We start from the raw sequence: 15,551 nt of genomic DNA, 5'->3' as shown, positions 1-15,551 counted from the left end.
TTTCATGCTGGTTTTGTTACTGTTGTCCTGTAGTAAAATTTAAGATCAGATACTGTGATGGCTCTTACATTGATATTCTTGCTCAGGATTTCTCTGGCTATTCTGGGTCTCGTATTCTTCCCAACTAATTTTTTAAATTTCTTTCCTAATTATCTGAAGAAAATCATTGGCATTTTGAAGGGGATTTTATTGCATACATATAGTACTTTCAGTAATATGGCCATTTTGACAATACTGATTCTGCCTATCAGAGAACACGGGAGGTGTTCAATCTTCTAAGGTCCTCTTCAACTTCTTTCTTCAGTGCTCTTTCACCTCCTTACTTAGATAAATTTCCAAGTTTCATTAGACAATTGTGAAAGGTGTAGATTTTCTCATTTCTTTCTCAGCATAATCACTATTGTACTACAAAAAAAGCTGTTGATTTTTTGAATATTAATTTTGTTCCATTCTAATTTGCTGAATTCATTTACCACATGTAGAAGTCTTTGGTGGAGTTTTTCAGGTATTCTAGGTGTAGGATCATCTCATCGCCAAACAGAAAATTTGACTTCTTTCTTTCCAAATGATAGCCCTTTATTTTCCTTCTCTTCCTGACCAATCTGGCCAGAGGGTCAAGAACTGTATTGAATAGGAGTGGTGACAGTGTACATCTTTGTCTTGTTCCTCATTTTAGAGGAAATGCATTCAGTTTTTCTATATTCAATATGATGTTGGCTTTAAGTTGGTGACACATATAGCCTTGATAATGTTGAAGTAAGTTCCTTGAATTTCTATATTCTCCAGCATTTTTAAAAAGAATTCCTGCTAGATTTTACCAAAGACCTTGTGTGCATCTATTGAAAAAATCATATGGTCCTTGTACTTAACTCTATTTAAACGGAGAATTACCTTTACTGATTTTCATGTTGAAACAATCTTGCATCCCTTAGATGAAAGCCACTTGATCTTGATGTACTATCTATGTGTTTTTTTGAATGTGGTTTGCTAATATTTTATAAAGGATTTTGCCTTTATGTACTTCAGGGATTTGAGTCTGTGACCTTATTTCCTTGATGTGTCTTTCACTGGTTTGGGGATCAGGGTTATACTGGTTTCCTGGAATATACTTGAGTATTCCCTTATTTTTAATTTCATGGAAATAATTTGAGAAAGACGGTGTTATTCCTTTAAAGGTCTAGCAGAACTCAGCTGAGAATCCATCTGGCCCTAGGTTTCTCCTTGTTGGAAGTCTTTTAGTTGCTTTTTCAATTTCATTATTTCATAGTGGTTTTGTCAGGTTTCTATATCTTTCTGATTCAATGTGGGCAGATCTTATGTGTCTAGAATTGTCACTGTCTTCTAGATTTTTCAGTTTATTGGAGTATAAATTTTCAAAATAGTTTCTAATTATCATCTGAATTTCATTAGTGTCTGTGGTGATATCTGTTTTTTTATCTCTCATTTTGTTCATTTGGATTTTCTTTCTTGGTATGTTTGACTAAGTACTTATCAATCTTATCTATCTTTTTGAAGAACCAACTCTGTCATGTGTTGATCCTTTCTATATTTTTATCCTCAGTTTCATTAATTTTGGCTGTGATCTTAATTATTACTTTGTTCTACTGATTCCAGAATAAGTTTGTTCTTTTCTAAAGCCTTGAGACGGAACATTATATTTTTATTTGGAATCTATTTTTTTAAAGAGAGAGAGAGAGGAGAGAGAGAGAGAGAGAGAATTTTTTAATATTTATTTTTTAGTTTTTGGCGGACACAACATCTTTATTTGTATGTGGTGCTGAGGATCGAACCCGGGCCGCACACATGCCAGGTGAGCGCGCTACCGCTTGAGCCACATCCCCAGCCCCTGGAATCTATTTTTTGATGTAGGCACTCAGTGCTATAAATTTTGTCTTGCAAATGCCATCACACTGCTGAGGGATTTCTTTATTTCTTCTCATTTATTCTATGATATTAAGTGTCCCCAAAAAAAATCATGTGTGAAATGATGCAGGAAGGTTTGGGGGGGGGGGAATGATTAAGTTATGACAGATGTAATCCAATCGGTGAATCTCGGACAGTATCAACCACACGGTAATTGAAGGAAGGTAAAGTGTGATGGAGGAAGTGGGTTCTTTCTTCAGAATAAGATAGTTTTGTTTTCATGAAAACCCTTTAGTGTAACCTCTGTCATCAAATCAACTTGACTGTCTCCTGGATAACCTGCTGCCCCTTCTACGTCCACAGTTGCTGCTTTCCATTCCCCTTTCACATTCTGGAGAAATCTTTTCTAGCTTCCAGCTTTTCCTCTGCAGTTTCCACAACTCTCAGAGCCTTCCCCAAGTTAGAGTGAGGGTCTGGACTGACTCACCTATGGCCAATGGGATGTTCCATGCAGGCCTCCAAACTTTTGCTAAATCAGGAGTAATTTGGCTTCATTTCTTACCAATCTAGGGTTCTCTGGATCACATTTTAAGACTCCCCCAGAAGCTTTTCTCTTGTGTTAGTGATGTGGCCACCTGTTTGGCACGAGAGGCCTCGCTCACTCACCTCACCTTTTGCCGTGACTTCTGCATTAGACCTAGCCTTTTGTATCTTTTGATTATAGTGAGAGAGGTGTGATGCCTCCTTTCACTTGAAGACTTGTTGGCCATTGTAGAGTCATTAATTGGTCTAATCGCAGTGCTTTCCTGTCTCTGGTGTAGGCACAAGGGGACTGAGGGAGCCAGGGACAGCATGTTCATGAGCTTTCAGAACCCACACATTTATCAGGGATATTTTTATCTCATATTGGCCTTGGTTATGGAGTTCTCAAGGAATTACGATGGTGCTCTCAAAGATCACTGGTCAGACATCATCAAAGCAGACCTAATATTAATGAAATAGTTTCAATGTTAAAAAAAATTATGAAAATGAGACATGAAGACAAAAATTAAAGACATGCTCTGGTAAAATTGTACAAGGGACTTTCTCAAGGCAGGGCTTCCCCACACCTGAGTAGTTGTGAGGGAAATGAAGTGGAGCACAATCAGAGGAGACATTCTCAAGGCTTTCTGTGGTGTGCTCTTACAGTTCATCTCTAGTCTTCCACTGGAAAATAAGATAACAGTGGTTGGCAACAATTAATTATTTTTAAAGAAAAAAGCTTGTAGAGAATGTTTTGAATGCTCTCACCATAAAGAAATGGTAAATATTTGAGACGATGGCTATGTCCAATTATCTTGTCTGATCATTACACGTTGTGCAAATATCTATAATAAACGTTACGCTGACATGTTATTATTTACCAATAGTATATGTCAAGTGCAGCTTAAAAATATGCTAAGGAAAACATCAGCAGCACAACAACTGCCCTATAGGAAATGATAAATGTAATCCACACAATGAAAAACAAATTTCTGAAAGCAAAACAAACTTACATGGGAAAGCAAGGCTTTATGAGACATTTTGATACATACAAAATACAGAATTCAGTAGTTCTGATGTACTGATGCATAGAAGAGTTTTAATATCACCACAGAATTTGAAAGACAAAGCATATGAATATTCATAAAACTGTTAATCATTATGCAGTCTGAATAGGTATGGTTTGTGATATCAGCAATGTGATTGTGCGGGTAGACATAAAGACAGATACGTGAGTGCCAATCCACAATCGGGGTGGGGGCTTTAAGGAAGAATAGATTTACTTTAGGTAGAGGGGAATGTAGGGAGGTGAGTATGGGGGTGGGAAGGATATAGTTAATGAAACAGACATTAATACCTTGTGTAAATATATGACTGCATGACTGATGTGATTCTACCCCATGCACAATAAGTAAGAAATTATTCTCCATTTATCTTTGATATATCAAACTGCATAAATGCATTCTACTATCATGTGTAATAAGAACAAATTAAAAAAATTAAAAATTAACTGAAAAATAAACCAAACAGCTTTATATGGAGTCTAGCAATTTATAATCAGCTTAAAGTATATACTTGTAATGTTATGATGGCTATTGTAAGCCCATTATACAAGAAATAAAAAGAAATGATAGCAGATCAATGCATGCCCCTAGAAAAATCAAGATGAAAAAAAGACTGAGAAATACAGAAAACAATTGACCAAATAGACATAATAATTCCTTTACTTCAGCAATTTCTTAGTTCTACCTCTCTATTTTGGAAAATATTGTTATTAGTGCATTACATAATAGTGGGGTTCATTTTAACATACTCATATATTTATATAACATAATTTGCTTCATATTAATACCTAGTACTTTTCCATTCCCTCCCCTCATTCTTGGCCATGACCCCTTCTACTCTATTAGTTTTCCATTCATTTATTTATTTATCTATTTATTTTTGTTTTTTATTTGTTTATTGGAGAAGGTACCAGGGACTGAACCCAGGAGTGCTTAACCACTAAGACACTCCTAGCCATTTTTTATATTTTATTTAGGGACAGGTCTCACTGAATTGCTCAGAGCCTTGCTAAGTTGCTGAGGCTGCGTTAGAACTTGAGATCCTCCTGCCTCAGCCTCCATAGTTGCTGGGATTACAAGCATGAACCACCACCTCCAGCTTCTTATATTTATTTTTAATAATAGGTTCCTTATCTATTTTTATGATACAGAGTCATCATCCAGAATAGTTGACATTTGCTTATTAATACATGTACAAAACAAAGTGTGATTGGTTTCACTCTCCAGTATCCAAATTGTCATATGAGCACTGCATATTGTTCTGTTCCCACTGTAGGTGGCTGTGGTGGACCTTGGAGGCTTTGGGCTGTGTGTAGAACAGTTTTCTGTATATGGATGGACAGTCATGTCAGGATTTCCTTCAGAAGGCTTCCTGATAGTGCCAGCCAGCTTCTCAAGTTGGCTCCCCAGTACTGCACAGTGATGTTGCACAGTGACTCCGTGATACAGCATCACCTTCTTTATGTGGCTCCCTGACACTACTTTCTGATCTTGTCAGGGAGAGTTACTTAACTGTGACCTTCCCAAGACAGTGCCTAGACTGAAGTATAGACTCTGTGCCTAATGCTGGTAAGTGATGAGAACTCCAAGTTAACTCTCTGTTTAGACTGAATCTCTGCATGGTGCTCAGATCTGAGCAACTTGTGTTCTCTAGATCTGCACCTCACTCCCCCGCATTCACTTCTGCCTCAAGCATCTGCAGTGATGTAGGGTGTTAAGAGCTCTGTTCCAGTCTCAGATGTCACCGGCATTTTCAAAATCTGCCTTGCTCTATTCAAAACTAAACTTCAGTTCCTTTATATAGTCACTCACATTAATAGCCATACTCTCAAGTTGTTTTGATTCTATAAGCAGCTAGTGGATAACTGAGTATTTTCAGATCATGTTCTTAGAATCTTTCGCAATAATTTTAAAATATCAATGGATTAAATTTTACAATCAAATTGCCTAAATTGCCCAAAGGGATTTAAAAAAATAAAAACATTTTTGACCTAGATATTGTCTAAAATAGACTCAATATAGATCGAGGAACACAAAGAGGCTGCAAGCAAAGGAATGAAAAATACTCCCCATGCAACTATGAACCAAACTATAAACCAAAACCATGTTTATTTCATGGTTTACAGTGGTCATTATTATTCTATCATGCAAAGAGCCCTTTAAGATAGAAACTGTAAAAAAAATAAAAGAAAGAAAAGAAAAACAACAGGCCAAAAGACATGTGTTCACTATGAACCTATATAATTATAATATATATGCAGTTTGCCTTGGGTTTCCAACTATCTGAGGCAATTTTGACAGAAATGAATCAGTAGACAGCATCACAGGCACACGAGAAGCCTTAATTATCCTACTTTCCATAGTGGATAAGAAAATCACACAGTATGCATAAGGAAGCAAGGATATAAAGACAATGCTGCCTAACAAGCCTATAGAAAGTGCTCCACCAAACAGCAGAATACACAGTTTTATCAATAGCTCAAGGAACCTCTCACAGCATAGCTCACCACATAGGCCATTAAAATCCTGAAAAATGTTAGAACATTGCAATCCACTAACTCTCTTTTTTGACCAAAATGGAATACGGAAATAAATAGCAGATGGGAACCCTGAGAAGATATAACATGTTGACCATGTGTCCTGTGCAGTGTTCCTTATTAGACCAACCGGAGATGAGAAACTGAGGAAATTGTTCCAGTGTTGGCTCCATGTTATGTTTTACATCATGTGATCCAAGCTTCGTTCCCAGGTGGCTGTGTTCAGAGGTAGGGCCTTTGGAAAGTGATTTAATCTTTAGGCTCTAACACATCAATAAACTTGTTCTTGGGTGGACTTATATGGGCTACTGGGAAGGGTTAGGGAGTGAGGAGAGGGGGCCTAATTGGGTGCTTTTCCGAGGATATATTTTGTCCCTGGACCATGAGGTAAGCTGTTGTGTTCCACTCTTGCTTCCTGACATAATGTTCTGTATCAACACAGTCATAGAAGCAATGGAGCAGTTGATTATGCACTAAATTTGGGATGCATCAAATTTAAAAGCTTCTGCAAACTAAGAAAATAATTAAGAGCATAAAGAGAGAGCCTTCTAAACTCAGAGAAGATCTTTCCTAGCTACTACTCTAGAAGGGAATAAATACCCAGAATATATAAAGAACTTTAAAAAATTAATACCAAACCCCCCCAAATATCCCAATTAATAAATGAGCAGAAGAACTAAATAGACACGTCTCAAGAGAAAAACAAATGGCCAATGGATATATGAAAAATGTTCACCATTTCTAGTAAATTAAAAATACATTGAGGTTTCATCTCGTACTGGTTAGAATGGCAATCACCAAGAATACAAATGATATAAATGCTGGCAAGGATGCTGTGAAAAGGTACACTTGCACATTGTTGTTGGGACTGTAAATTACTATAGTGACTCTAGAAAACAGTATGTTGATTTCTCAAAATCTAGAAATGGAACCACTGTATTATAAACTCTTTAAAGTAAACTATATTAAAAGGCTTAAAAGAATGTGAAAACTATTCAATCTCCTTAGAAATCAGGGAAGTGCAAATAAATCTTCATATTTTCATAAAGAAATAGACCAAACAAAATACCAAGTATCGGTAAGAATTTTGGAACACTAAGAAAACCACACCCTTCCAGTAAATGTGAAAATTGATCAACATTATGCAAAACTATTTTGCAGTTTTACTGAAATCAGATTGGATTTAAACAACAACACTCCAATTCCACTACTATGTGTATATGCAGTACAAATTTGTGTGTGTGTCAACCTAAAATGTTTTCTAGAATTCATGTGTTCTATGACTTTTCCAAATAATTGAACTAACTGGGAAACACATTCCTATCTGCAGAGAATGATTAAGGCAGTGGTGTGACATTCACATAGCATAATTCAGTGCTGAAAAAGGATTTACAAACCGTAAAAAAAAAAATACAGATAAATTAAAGCAACCCGTGGAATTTAAAAGCCATGGTCAACAGAGTTCCTGTTGTATGATGTCTGTATCAAGAACAATATAATATGAAATGCTCTCTGCTTATATTTGTCAGAATAGGCTCACCCTTCAGGTGAGGGACAACAGGAATCATGAGGAGAGCTCTGTGGCCAGCATGTTCTGATTTTTGTCTGACAAGACTCAGAGCCATTCCTAGTGTTTTTTTTTTTTAAACATCATGTGAACACCGTGGATGACATATTAATGGAGCATTAAATATTTCACATGCATGACAATTAGTTTTGTGTTCAGAGGACTGAATCCAGTGCCTCACACACACTAGGTGGGCACTCTATCATGAGCTTCCCTCAAAGCCCCAATATCAGAATATTTCTAAAGGAAGGCAAATATAATAATGTGAAATTACCCAAGTCCACAGATATTAAATCTCTAACCTGTGCTTAGTATATCTTAAAATAAGCAATAGTCTAGGTTGATCACAAAGATAAAATAAACATAAAACTAGTAATGAAACATAAAATGTATCTCAAAGTTATTATAAAAGAAAGATGGAAAAATAAAATATCATGAAGAGCACACATAAGGTGATAAATCATGTCACAATTTTTGTTATAGTCAACAAAAATAGAGTAAGTGTTCCTGTTGAAGACATATCTTTCACTATATTCTGTTATATTTTTGAAAAGATTAACCATTCATAAATACCCTCCTGGCATAGATATCAAAAGCAGATAATAAATGGTATTTTTTTCATGTAGTTAATATTTTATACATTTTATTATGTTTTATTAGTGAATTATAGTTATACATAATAGTGGGTTCATTTTTTGCTTTTTTATTTATTTATTTATTATTGAATTGATTTTATTTATTTAAATACATGACAGCAGAATATATTACAATCTTTATTACATGAATAGAGCACAATTTTTCATATATTTGTATATAATAGTGGGTTCATTTTGACCTAATCATACATGCATGGAACATAATCTGTTCCATTTAGCCCCCTACTGGTCTTTCTGGTATTTAATTATTTTTAATTGGTGCTATATAGATATACATAAAGGAGGAATTCACTGTGGCATATGCAGATATGTACAAAGCAAAATTTGGTCAATTTCATTCCCCAGTCCCTCCCTGCTCCCAACCCTCCTTCTTCCCTTTCAGTTTTCATCAGTTTTCCTAGGATCTGCCTATTCCCCCTCTTTCTTTTCTTTTGCCCTTGTTTCTGCATATGAGAGAAATCATTCCACTCTTGACTTTCTGAGTCTGTCTTATTTCACTTAGCCTGATGTTCTCCAGTTTCATCCGTTTATCCACAAATGACTCACTTCATTTTTCTTCGTGGCTGAGTAAAACTCCATTGTGCATATATACTACATTTTCTGGACCCGTTCATCTGTGGACGGGCACAGTGTTTCATAAATTAGCTGTTGTGAATTGTGCTACAATAATTATTAATGTTCCTGAATCACTGTAGTACAATGATTTTTTGTTCTTTGGATTAACACCAAGCATGGGATGCTGGGAGGTACAGTGGTTCCATTACTAGTTCTTTGAGGTATCTCCATACTGCTTTTCAAAAGAGTCACGCCGTCCCACCACAATGTCTGGGTGTACCTTTCCTCTGCTGCCTCTTCACCAGCATTTAGTAGTATTTCTGTTCTTGGTGATTGTCATTCCCAGTAGAGTGGTTGAAATCTCAATGTAGTTTCGATTTTTTTTTCCTAATTGAGAGGAATGATAAACAATTTTTCATATATTTTCAGCTATTTGAGTTTTTCCCTTTAAGAAATGTCTGTTTAGTCCTTTTTCCCATTTATCATTTGAATTATTTCTTGAGGTTTTTTTGGTATTCATTTTTTCAGTTTTTTTTGTTGTTGTTGTTGTTGTTGTTGTTGTTGTTGGTTCTTAACATTAATCCCCCATAAGATTAGCTGGCAAAGATATTCTTCCATTCTTTATTAATTCTTAATCTACAATCTTACCACACAAGCAGCATAACAAATCATCATACACACTCAACACATATAATGGCTCGTTTACACTCATGCAGATGTCTGTGTTCTGACACTTGCTTGTTTTACACTCTGTCATATTGTGTTCATGAATCCAGGTAGGTAAGTAATAGCAGAACATTTATATGTGCATATAGTTCACATAGTCATGCAGATAAAAGAGAATGCTCTACTCCAGGTGAAGTAGAGTCTGGAGACTTTGGAGTCCCCTCTCATGAGAACAAAGGGACTGAGAGCTGAGAAAGCTATATTGGTTAAGGCAGAGAGATGCTCCAACAACTGACTGGGATTTCCAAAAACACCCAAGCAAACCTGAAAGCTGCAGGAGAGCATGTACAGAGACACAAAGGTGCTCGCCAAAACAAGAATGGTTACAGTCGCTCTGGACTCTGGGGAGGATCTGGGGGCAGGACTCTTGCCATGGAGGTGTTGGAACCTCTGTTTGTGCCTGTATAGAATAAAGACCATGTAGCCACTGGCCCAGGGCATGATCCCCAAACACAGCACATCAGGGAACGACAGCAAGACTACATTTACTGTGTGTACACTTTTTTCATAACCACTAGCAGAACAATATCCAAATTCTTTTCTCTGTGTCATATTAATTTCACCCCTATTCACAGTCATATGCATAGGAAAAATGATATTGACCAGCAGGTGGAGGATCCAGCACAGGAACACAGAGGTGCCAGTGTACCTGGGGGCTTTCACTTGGAGCTCTGCCCACCTGGAGTCCCTGGGGCTGATGGTGATGGCCTGGAAGACACTCAAGAGGCAGGTGCTGCTGAAGGACATACCCCTGCCCACCCTGTGAACATAGAAAACAAGTTTGCATCCAAGATCACTGAAGAAATGTCTAAACCCAAGAGCTGCCATGGTCTGTGGGACTCCCCTGAAGAGCAGGAAAAGGAAGTTGGCTACAGTCAGGTGCCTAATAATCAAATCTGTGCATCTTAACCTACACCCAGAGCAGTAAAGGCAGAGGGAGGAGGAGAGGAGACAAAAATTCCCCAGGATTCCAACCACAGTCTGGGTCAAGAAGACCACACCCATGGTCAGGTGCCCAGAGGCCATTCTGCCAGTTCCCATAGATGATATTTATCTTCAGATCCCAGGATCCTGCATGAGGACAAGAGGTAAGGGGTACAATTAAAAGGTCAACCAATGGCCAATATGTCCACTTATTATTAGTTCTCACTTAAAATATATATGATTTTTCAATTATCAGATTTCAACTGCATTTTAACTTTCTATGTACAAATTTTAAGTGTATGAAAAAAATTATACGTTTTTAAAAGATTCCGACTTTAGAATGTCAACCATTTCAAATGTTTTGTGATATATTTATAATTGATGTAAAGTGAAGCATAAACTTTCATTCCTTATAATTCCCTTCATGCTATGAAGCCAGCACTTGTAATTACAAGATGAGGAAGATTTAAGCTGAGAGATATCTGATTTGTTTATATCCACCCTAGATCAGTAGTATAGGGGTTGATACAGTCTGGCCTGATTTTAAGAAGTGCATTTAGCCTAGTTGTTGTATTTATACCAGTTAATTGTAACTAAGTTCATTATGACATGATTATATTGCCACAGGAAGGTACTAATATTTGAGGACTTGATCACTAAAACTAGTAAAACTTTAAGTTTTATCTACAGTGCTAAAAGAGTGCAGTTAACCACCATGTTCCACCATCAAAGCTAGTTAGCTGAGTTTTCTCAGTAACCCAGACATATATTTAATTTTATGTTTTATACTTTGTCATTCTATTTTTATACCTTTATTTTATTTATTTATTTTTATATGGTGCTGAGGATCAAACACAGGGCCTCACACATGCTAGGTGAGCGCTGTACTACAATGCCACAACCACTGCCCCTTTGTCATTCTATTTTATATCAGTAATATATAATTGAAGTTTCAGCATATTTTCACTGATATGTAAAGCATTATTCTGTAAGCCAATATCAATTAGAAACAAACCTTCAAAGATCTTGATAAAAGGTATATTGCACAGATTGATGTATAGAATTATAAGAAACTACCCCATGACCAAGTTGGATTTCATGAATACAGGATTAGCCCCACATCAAAAGAGCCACAGAAAAACTTGTTTTCTTTTATACCAGGAAGAAAGCTAAGTATCCCTACCACAATCTGATGATACCCTTAGATTATAAGTATTGAAACCCTACCGCATGATAGTGTAGAGTAGAAACTACAGTTACCTAGTGTTAGTTCATATGCTAATCATGTAACATATATGTTAAATAAAATAATGTAAGAGATAAGATGTGTAAAGAATATTTCTGCATGATAGTTAAAAAATTTAATAGTGTGTCATGAAATCCTGTGCATTTTATACACTGAAATGGTCGGCATGGAAGTTGGTATATATTTTCAATTATATTTGTTTTAATTGACTAATGATTTTGTACACTAATAGTATAGAAAGTTATGTATTCATATATACATATATGTATATAAATGCACATTTTTAGAGTCAGTCAAACTCAATAGCATACCTATCAGCCTGTGAACTTAACAAGATTAAGTAACTAAAAATGTAATATTAGGATTTTCTTGTGCAGAAAAAAAATCATCCTAAGAAGTCAATGAAATCTGAAAACTGCTATCTGACACTGATTCTCATGAATTCGACTGTTCCTTCCACACTGCCCCCTGAACCACAGGAATGGAAACAGTCTCATCACCACCAACATCCACTCATGTCCCCAGTACAGATGTAGCCCCTGTACCATTCAGCACCTCTGACAATAGAGTTTGAGGAAACCTTTCTTATCCAGTCACTAATATTCAGATACACTGAATCTCCACACCATTACAGAGTTCTTGCAGGCTTATCATTTCATTATAAGAATGGAGGTATATAGGTAGACCTCCAGTTATCTTAAAAGTGTGTCCATGATTGGTCTGAAGCAAGTTCCACAGAAGAATCATTTCAGAATTACAGTCTTCAGTTACATTTGCATACTCCATTTTCCATGTCACATGGACTACCAGGAACCTTTATTTTAACAACTGCACTAACTTCCATGGAGGTCATCAGGTCTAGGGAGGGGTCTGTTATCCTCAACTCTCTTTACTAATTCACTTCCTGCCTCAGGAATCACTCCTCCTCCTGAGTAGCTTAGGCACTGGACCACAATCAAGCCCATAAAATCCCCTTTGTCATATGTAACCACTTACCTAGATCCCTGATAGATCTCCTTCCCCTACAAATTCTCCTTGTTAGACACAAGTATAACATCCCCACCTTCCTCCATCCTGCTCACTGATGAGCACATCCAGCGGTCCTGACGGGCAGTGCTGTATGGGTGGAGGCAGCCAGACCCTGAGATATGGCTTTGTGATTCTGTGACCTCACCTCCCTGCAGAGCTGCAATTTCTCCTGTCACTAAAATGATGGAGAAGTCTGGGGAATATGAGAATAACTCTGGAAACTTTTTCCCTGTTGCAATTACCAAGGTGAGTTCCTAACTCCCAGCTAGCATCTCCAAAGAGAGTTGAGATTGTCTTGAGACTGTGTTTCCCTCCATCATGATCCGAGGCCATGGGGCACATAGAGAAAAGCAGGGAATATTATGGTGTCCATAGATGGTTGAACAGTTGAAGAAAATGTGGCTCATATACCTGTTGTGATATTATTCATCTATAAAAATATAAAGTATTATCATTTATATCAACATGAATGAACCTGGACGATATAATAAATGAAAAAGGTACACATGAAGATGAATACTGCATGTTCTCAGTTACGTTTTAATCTGCACATTTTAAAATTTAGGGCAGATTGGTGGTTACCAGAGGCAAGGTAGAGTGGGAAGGGGAATGGGAAAAGGATGGGTAACAGAGAACAGCTGTGCCATTTTATAGCAGAAATAATTTTTAGTTTTCTGCACAGTAGGGTGACTAGTTGACAACAATTAATTGTGTATTTGAGAACAGCTAGTAGAGAGATACTGAGTGTTTAAAACACAAAAATGGTTAATGTTTGATTTGATATATTGGTTCCCTCCCCCCTTTTAACACATATTGTGCACATGTACTAAAATATTCCATAGGCCTTAAATAGGCACACTGCTTACATCAACTTCACATGCTTAAAAAAATGTTTCTAGGAAAAAAAATACCTAGAATTGTAGTGTTTATATTCCTGTCTGGTTCACACTGCATGTTTTTGCCCCGATACAGATTGAGCATGATTTCAGATTGAGCATGAATAAGGTAACTTTAGTTAAATGTTGGCATACTTGAGGGCTTTTGTGATAGGATTAGGGCTCTTAAAAGAACAATTCCTGAAGGTGTTGCTGTCCTTCTTATACATAAGGACACAAGAAGGCTACCATGTGCCAGTTTGTAAGCGCTCTCAAGAAGTTAGGGGCCACTTAGCATCATGCTAAGTAAAATTAGCCAAACTCAGAAATTCATATGAAGAAGATTGAGTAAAATAAAGGAAAGGAGATGGAAGGATAAGATGACATAAAGAACTAATCAAATACAAATTAATACAAGAGGGAAAAGAAGTCCAATAGAATAAATGAAGAGTAGAAAGGGGAGGGAAGATGGGAAGGAAAAAGTGGGATCAAAAACAAATCAGGATTAACCCAACTACTATATATAATTATATGGCCCAATAATAATAAAAGAAAGAAGTGGGCCCAGAACTTTGGTGTTGGCCTCCCAGACTTCAGAAATGATAAGTGAACACAAGCTGCTGAAGCACCTGGCGTTGTGTTATGGCTACATGTGCATGGGCTTACTCTCGTCCAGCAAGGAGGTCCACAGGACAGGATAGAGAAGAGTGTGGCTGCAGAGTCATTAACAAAGACCTCCTGAGACCAAGCAGGAAGCAGGTCTGATTTTATTATGCAGTTAATATATATTAACTGCATAATAAAAGCAGTAGCTAGGCAGATTACAGGTGGCCACCAATGCAATTTCTGCTAATACCCTTGCAGCAACCAATCGAGGAGCGGACAGTAGAGCAAGCACAGGGACTACAACACATGCCTCATGCCCAGGGCTGTGCCTACCAAGTAAGCAGCCTGCCACTCATGAAGTGAGTGCCTGAGGCCTGCACTCTCCATACTAGCATAAGGGGAGTGGCCTGCCACTCAGACACCCTTAACCTTAACGCATGCCATGTATGCAGTACTCCATGCACCCGTCCCTACATCTCCCCCCTCTGACTGTGCTGCAGGGACTTCAGCCAGCATTGCTGTTTTTCATTCGGTGGCTTACATGGTTACATAAGTGCCTCACAACACAAGAAAAAATTATCAGTTTTATAAACAGTAGGGCCAGGATAATAGCATTATAAGGATTAGTTAATTTGGCTACAGGTTTTTCCAATATTTAGTTAATCCCTGAAAGAAAGAAGGGGTTGTCAAGATAGACACCCTAGTCTCATTGATTTTGACAATTGTCTTAGTAAGGTTATGCATAGTCATAACATAGTTAGCATCCCAAGCGCCCTTAATATACTAAGAAAAATGGGAGAAGTGTAAGGTTACATCTTCAGATACAGCATATTGGGTGACATGAATACTATGAAATTCAGGGTCACGAGTGAGCCTTTGCAATATAAACAGAATATCTAGTTGTTCTTGGTGGAGGTCTAGTTCTTGCTGAATGACTAAAATAGTGGTTTGGAACAGTTTATTTAAGTCATTTTGAACACCAAAGGCTTCTGCAATGGAGTAGACACATTGTTTACAGTCTGAGCCATCTGGATACTCTGAGCAAAGATGTATGGTGGCAATGGTGGCTACCTGGGCAATAAAGGATCTCATTCAGAAGATTCTTCATCTCCATGTCCCCTGGACTCCTCTACTCTCCGGACAGGTTCATTGGAAGCCAGATTACTGGGGGCAATCTGGGGATAAATATATGTTTAACTTTAGAGGTTGTCTAAATTTAACTTTAAAGGTTAGACAGTTTGTGAGCCAGCAGGATGTATTGACTGCACAAGGTATCTCTGGATGAGTGATATTTATGCCATGAGTATCATTGATTATTAGCATGGCAAAGGGTGGCATAACACAAGCTTGTGCATAGGGGGTATGGGTATAATTTGGCACA

At 37.3% G+C, this 15,551-nt stretch overlaps 1 pseudogene; it reads right to left on the bottom strand.

Annotated features, from left to right (window-relative positions):
- Nucleotides 1-9,696: 9,696 nt before the first annotated feature.
- LOC124084166 (vomeronasal type-1 receptor 4-like) lies at nucleotides 9,697-10,516 on the bottom strand (annotated as a pseudogene).
- Between the last annotated feature and the right edge of the window lie 5,035 nt (nucleotides 10,517-15,551).

The sequence above is a fragment of the Marmota monax genome, unplaced genomic scaffold (assembly GCF_021218885.2).
Source record: "Marmota monax isolate L192 unplaced genomic scaffold, Marmota_monax_Labrador192_F-V1.1 WCK01_AAM20220418_F8-fsc00215, whole genome shotgun sequence".
NCBI lineage: Eukaryota > Metazoa > Chordata > Mammalia > Rodentia > Sciuridae > Marmota > Marmota monax.
The sequence above is the reverse complement of the archived record's forward strand: the minus strand, read 5'-3'. Positions and strand labels throughout refer to the sequence as shown.